At 28.0% G+C, this 6,511-nt stretch overlaps 1 pseudogene across 1 annotated transcript; it reads right to left on the bottom strand.

The window, feature by feature from the left end:
- Positions 1-1,130: 1,130 nt before the first annotated feature.
- Positions 1,131-2,079, bottom strand: LOC144997187 (large ribosomal subunit protein uL15x pseudogene; annotated as a pseudogene). The gene is made up of 2 exons (XR_013659720.1): positions 1,941-2,079; positions 1,131-1,706 (listed from the first exon to the last, which is right to left on the bottom strand). The product of XR_013659720.1 is annotated as a large ribosomal subunit protein uL15x pseudogene (transcript).
- Positions 2,080-6,511: the final 4,432 nt, after the last annotated feature.

Raw genomic sequence — 6,511 nt, 5'->3', positions numbered from 1 at the left:
TGCATATATTATGCATCAAAGTTAGCCGTTCAATAGTGTTGCGGCATAAGAGATATACAAAGCATAAATGAGTGTCACGTTGTGTCATGAGAATTCCTAAAGATGGATTTAGATAAAAATTGATCGAGTGATAGAATGAAAGAGAGTACACAACTACTGTTGAACTGATACGATGGTAACTAATATCTAATGATTGTGTTCTATATAATCCGGAAACAACAAAATTAACAAAAAGCACTCTAAAAAACAATGGTTTTTTTCTTGAACATTTTGGAAATTTCAATAGTATTTTCTATACTAAAAAAATAATAGTATTTTTTGAACATTTTTGAAACTTTGATACATTTTTAAAATATTTTTCCGTTATTAATCTGTTACCCACAAAGTTTTATTTGAACACATGTATAATGGTATTTTGTGTACTAAACAAGAGATGATTTTTTTTTTTTTTTATATTTTTGAAACTTCATTACCTTTTTAAATCATTTTCCCATGATAGAAATCAGTTGCATTCTTTTAAAGAGAAATGGGGTTTTACTAACCATTTGGGTGTTCGAAAATGCATAATTGAAGTGCTTGAGGTTTAGCGCCTCGTATTAAGACCTTTTAAGCGTTTAGATATGATGATTTCATAAGCATTTATCGGCTTAAACAAAGATTTTTGATAAATTAATCCATACTTATTTTCCTTAATGAATTTTTGATAGATTAATTTTAAATTAAATTTATATGCATCATTTACCAAGCACTAAAAATAACTTATAAATTTATTACATTTTCATTCCGATTAAGTTAAACCAAACACCCTTTTTAAATGTTCATTTTAGCATTTGATAAACTAAAAAACAATTAATAAAACAATAAATTGTATTAAAATAAATTATACAAAACACCACATTAAATACATAATTTGTCTGGTTACAAACCAACTTAAAACAAAAACATATTTTAACCAATTCAGACTTGGCCAAAAACGATTTTTAAAAAAACCAGTTTTGAAACCCCTCTAAGATCATATTGTAATGACTCGAAGGATTACTTCGTAGAACACATTCATATTTATTTTGAAGGAGGCTAACAGTTATAAAGTATAGCATTTCAAAACATTCATCATAAAAGAGTAGAGCACATTTGTAAGAAGTTTAAAACACAAATATGATCAAAAAGTAGTTCAAATCCAGCAAATTCAGAGTACTCTGCCATTGAAACTAACAGTAATAATCATAATCAAAATCAACATCAAAAATAGAAAAACAAACCTAAGCAGTAAGAACAACAGCACCACCAGCCTCCTTAATTTTCTTCTCAGCACACTTTGAAATGAGCTTCGCCTTAACAACCATAGGATGTGAAAGAGGCACAGCTCCCTTTCCCAAAACCTTAAAGTATCCGAATTGAGTAACATCGACGACTGGAACCTTATCAGCTGAAGCCTTCTCCTTCGCGTCTTGTGGAACCATCGACCAGAGCTTGTCGACGTTCACGATTGGGCAGTAGAACTTGTTCCTCAGCCTGTGGAAATACCTCATACCGACCTTACCGAAGTAACCGGGATGGTATTTGTCGAAGAGGATCCGGTGGTGGTGCATACCTCCGGCATTACCACGACCTCCGGGATGCTTTCGGTGCTTTCCGATACGACCATGTCCAGCGCTCACGTGGCCACGCTTCTTGCGATTCTTCCTCAATCTGGTCGTCATTATACCCTACACAAAACGATAAATCACAAATCTCATACTCTGATTCATGTAGGTAGATGACAGTTTCTCCATATAAAACACAAATTGCAAAATATCCACCGATTCGATTTCGAGTTTGAAAAGAATATAAGACTACTGAGAATAAAATCTAGATCGGTAGCGAACGACTGGTGTTCAGGATAGAATGCACAAACAAATCAGAAACAGGCGATTGTGATTGATGATTGTCGATGAACATACCTGTTAAGCAAATTCCGGTGAATAACGGCGGAAGAAACCCTGCGTTAATAGTCGAGCGCAGGAAATGAAACCCTACTTTGGTTTTATAGCAAAGAAGTAAGAAAATATGGCAGGGCGTATCACTTGATGGGCTTGAAAGTGTGGACTTGTAGTCTACTAATGAAGGGCCATTTTATAAGACAAGCCCACAACGTTTATCTTACGAAAATAAAACAAAATGTCATAAGAATTTCTAATATGAGATATTGATATATTCACAGGAAAAAAAAAAAAAAAAGTCTTTAGCCCACATGTACGAGTACGAAGTGGATGTGACAATTTTGACACATATAAAATGGGACAATTCGAGTTGCTTTTTCTTTTCTAATTTAATTGATTAAATTAAAAGAAAATTTGGATTATTATTGTAAAAATATAGTTTTGATACATCAAATTTTTCGTAAGATAAAAAAAATGAAGATCTGAGAAGGTAATATACTATGATCTATGAGTATATTTAATCATTATTTTGTATTTTCGTACATAACTTTTCATTAGACTTTTATCAACTATTCAAAAATTGTTATTATGATAAGGTATTGTATGTTATGCTTCTTACCTTGAATGTCAATTACGTGGATATTAAATAGATAGTGTTAATCGCTTGAGATGGTAATGGACGTTCATTATACACATTTACTTACTAAACATTTTTAACACGATTTATCAATGGGGTTTTCCTTTTTCTATACTATTTAAGTTGATGAATTCTTATTTATGGAAGTAATGAACAAAAAAGCTCCCCCAAGAAGAAGCCCCAGTATGTCTGGTGGATAAATGATAGGAAAACTTGAAATTGAAAGTTCCTAGTATGTGTTTCATCTTATAATGAGTAGTATTAGTTTATAACTATCATACAAATATTAATTTGGTTGATATTGACGAAGTTAGTTCTAGGAACATTAGTTCTTTTATATAAAATTTCTTTGTTTAGGCTTTTATTCTCATACATCACTTTGTATACTAAGCATATATTAGGTCAATACTCAAAAAATTGTCCTAAATCTTCCTTTACTGTGATATAAGATGGAATTGGGACGCAATTCCCTAAAATCTAGGCAAAAGTTGTACTACTTCTATGACCAATAAGTTAGAAATTACTATTATGGACAAGGTCACCCAATGAAACCATATAAAATTCTCATGACACTTGTTTTATTAGTCCACCATGGTTTACTTCAGAGTTCAGAACATGCATGTAGTAAAGTCTATTCCAGCTAGAGATAAAGATCTTTGCAGGTTTCATGCTAGATGATTATGCCAAATTTGGGTTTTAATTTTTATATTGGCTTCAAAATTCAACATCTATTTTGGAGATTTGTGATCCATAATGAAATTTGTTGATGAGTACTTAATCCTAACATTTTCTATATGTTCATAAATGAACATATGTTTATATATGAATCAATCAAGTTCTTTTGCTCATTTTCCATTCATCAAGTTGATCATTCGTTGCTTTTGTATTCATAAATGTTATAATGTTCAAATTCTAAACAAAATGACTTTATTATTCCATTTTAGTTAACAGATTCTTCCTTTTATCCTTCACAAAATTGCATAATGATGCACCATCAAATTGGATCGATAAGACTTTTGAGAAAAGAATTGATGAAAAGCAGTGGGAATTCAAGTGGAAAAATATTGAGAAAATTTGTTGTGTTTATGTTGATTGGATCAATGAACATTGTTCAATTAAGACCATATGTTCATATATCACCATATGTTCATATATGAACATTGGTTCATCCATGATCATTGATCCATATGTAATTGTTTTAGCTTTTTTTTACAAGCATAAAACAGTGTATTTCACATATAATCATTTATGTAATGTTTTTGAACTCTTATTATCTTGTTCATCTTCTCTCACTTTCATTGTGTAAAATGCTTTTCAACATTGTTCATTTATGAACATATGTTCATATATGAACATATATTCATGTCTGAGCATAGAACAATGTTCATAAATGAATTTATGTAGTATTTTTGAGTTTATTGTAAATACGAACTTACGTTCATTTATAAACATTTATGAACATTAAAGTTTTTTAACCATCGTATCCTTTTATGTAACCCCTTATTTATTTATTAGATATATAAATAAATTAATGAATGAATGGTGGCCCTAAAATTAATAATTATATACTGAGGTGTTGGTTTTGGGAAACCAAATGTCTAGATCTTTTAAGATTCATTGAACTTTTCAATGACATGTTTAATATCGATTATGCCCTTCAAGTTTGTGATTGAGATACCGAGGATCACAAACAAGATGTGAATAACCATGCAAATTAGTTTGGTAGTCTCGATGTCATTTATCACCTAATCAATGTGCCGGATAACCACACACGCTCCATTGATCAACAGTAATTTATGAGAAACCCATTGCCATCCTTCATTAGTCAACATTAGTGTGCCGGTTAACCACACACACTCCACTAACCGACCAATAAGGTGTAATGTGCAATTTCATGGATTAGCATCAAATTCACATTTTTCGTAAGTAACTAAGATTGAGAATTTATAAGGGTTTAGTTACATTATAATTCATTATAACTTTTAATGAGGGTTTAGTGTCCTATCCTACCCGTTCGACTAATGATCATCCACTAGTCAAGAGTGTGGTGTGTAGAAGTGGATAACCATTCAATCGTCATTTTATATGTAATTTCCTTAAACACCCCTTATAGACCAGCTTCGTGAATGAGGTCTACTAATGGTAAGACTGACTTTTAACTTATACATATATAATGTATTAAACTTTTAATTTTATATAGTATAAGGATGTATTTTACACATTTAAAATACTTGGTGGTTTAATTTATTAATAAACTATACTTTTAATTTAGTTAAACTTAAACCATTTAATTATAGATTTATTAATACTTTTTTAATTAATCTTTTAATTAACTATTAATAAAGCCATAATTATTATAAAAAAAAAAAAAAAAAAAAAAAAAAAAAAAAAAAACTTTAATTCTAGATTTAAGTTATGAAGCCAACAGATTTTCATTATAAAAATTCAAAATTAAAATTATTTAATTAGTTTTTTAAGTTATGAAACCACGGGTTGCACTTTATGAAAACTTTTAATTTCTAGAGTTAATGTTTTATAAAATAAACATTTTAAATTTCAAAACTTGAGGGTACGTTTTGTAACTCTTAAAAAACTTTTGGATTCCAAACTTAATGACAAGTTTTGTAACTCCTTAAAAAAAACTTTTGAATTCCAAAACTTTGATGGCAAGTTTTGTAACCGCTCAAAACATTTATATCAAATTTAAAACTAATAAAATAATCATATTATCTTTTATCAATTTAACCTAATACAACTCACTTATTGTAAGACAATTCAAATTAAATTACACAAATAACTAGGCGAATCCCCGCGCGTTGCGCGAGAATAGAATTATATAGTTAAAATAATAACTTTTACCAAATTATTATTTAATATTTCTACTTTGAAACAAAATGTTCGTAGTAAAGCAAACATATAGTTAACATATTAGTTTTACTAAACATTATAGTTTAATTTTTATATATACACTTATTTGATAATTTTATAAACCGTTTAAAATTGTGTAAATTATATATCAAATGAGAGATAATATAACGGGTAACAAAATATATGAGCAAAAATATGAACTGCAACTTTTAGTAACATAAAAATAGAAAAACATATATTATAACATTTGTATTAAAAAAAGATACATATACAACAAATAATAAAAAATATGAAAAATAAACACTATAACTTTTGACATCATAAAAACACTAAAACATCTATTATAATTTTTGTATTAACTCTTCATATTTAAATCATAAATCTCTTCAAATACATTAATGTTTTTAATGAATATAACTTTATAACCTTATAAAAGAAAGGAAAATAAAAAATTATTAGTGATTACTAATTAATAATCATAAGTTAAAAACTCTTGAGTTGTAACTAATAAATATATATAAATTAGAAAACTCTTGAGTTGTAGTGTGAGTTTCAAATGAATACGATTATTATTATTATTATTATTATTATTATTATTATTATTATTATTATATTCTTCTAAATAATTGGCTTTGATGCATCATTTTAACCCCTTCAATTATTAAACATAAAGATATTTAATTATAAATTTATAACATACATAGGTGCATATACATGTTAAACAAATCACACACACATACACACACACACACACACACATATATATATATATATATATATATATATATATATATATATTCATAAATGTCATATGTAGTTCTTGTCGTAGTAATATGGATAAATTACTTTCATATGAAGAACATATCATGATAAGTCTATCATAATTACATATCAAATGTTCAAAATTATGTTATCTTTTAAATATTATCTTTTAAATATGTTGTGTAGGAAAACCCAGTAAAAAAATAATAGAAAATAAACATAATCAAAATAGAAAAACTACAATCAAATAAATAAGAGCATTGAGTGGTTGAATATATAAATAAAGATGTTACATAAACATACATTTAAATCAAAAGAAAAAACT

This window comes from Lactuca saligna, chromosome 5 (assembly GCF_052625555.1).
Source record: "Lactuca saligna cultivar CGN05327 chromosome 5, ASM5262555v1, whole genome shotgun sequence".
NCBI classification, from domain to species: domain Eukaryota; kingdom Viridiplantae; phylum Streptophyta; class Magnoliopsida; order Asterales; family Asteraceae; genus Lactuca; species Lactuca saligna.
Note: the sequence above shows the minus strand (reverse complement) of the source record. Positions and strands in the feature narration are given on the sequence as shown.